At 32.6% G+C, this 285-nt stretch overlaps 1 pseudogene; it reads right to left on the bottom strand.

Annotated features, from left to right (window-relative positions):
* Positions 1-285, bottom strand: part of LOC105005090 — a 31,244-nt pseudogene that overhangs the window by 25,310 nt on the left and 5,649 nt on the right.

Below are 285 nucleotides of genomic sequence, written 5' to 3'. Positions count from 1 at the left end.
AAAAAAAAAAAAAGAAAAGAGTTTCAAATAGGTAAATAAGCATTGGCTTCAACTTCAAATCCCCCACTGCATTAGACCCTAACAAGAGAGCCAATCTGTCCTTTCAAGCTTTTTTTGATTTTAAATTAATTTATTTTTAATTGAAAAATAATTACTTTACAGAATTTTGTTGTTTTCTGTCAATCCTCAACATGAATACCTCAACATAGGTATTACTTTGCCAACAAAGGTCCGTCTAGTCAAGGCTATGGTTTTCCCAGTGGTCATGTATGGATGTGAGAGTTG

The sequence above is a fragment of the Bison bison genome, unplaced genomic scaffold (assembly GCF_000754665.1).
Source record: "Bison bison bison isolate TAMUID 2011002044 unplaced genomic scaffold, Bison_UMD1.0 scf7180017864485, whole genome shotgun sequence".
Taxonomy (NCBI): domain Eukaryota; kingdom Metazoa; phylum Chordata; class Mammalia; order Artiodactyla; family Bovidae; genus Bison; species Bison bison.
Note: the sequence above shows the minus strand (reverse complement) of the source record. Positions and strands in the feature narration are given on the sequence as shown.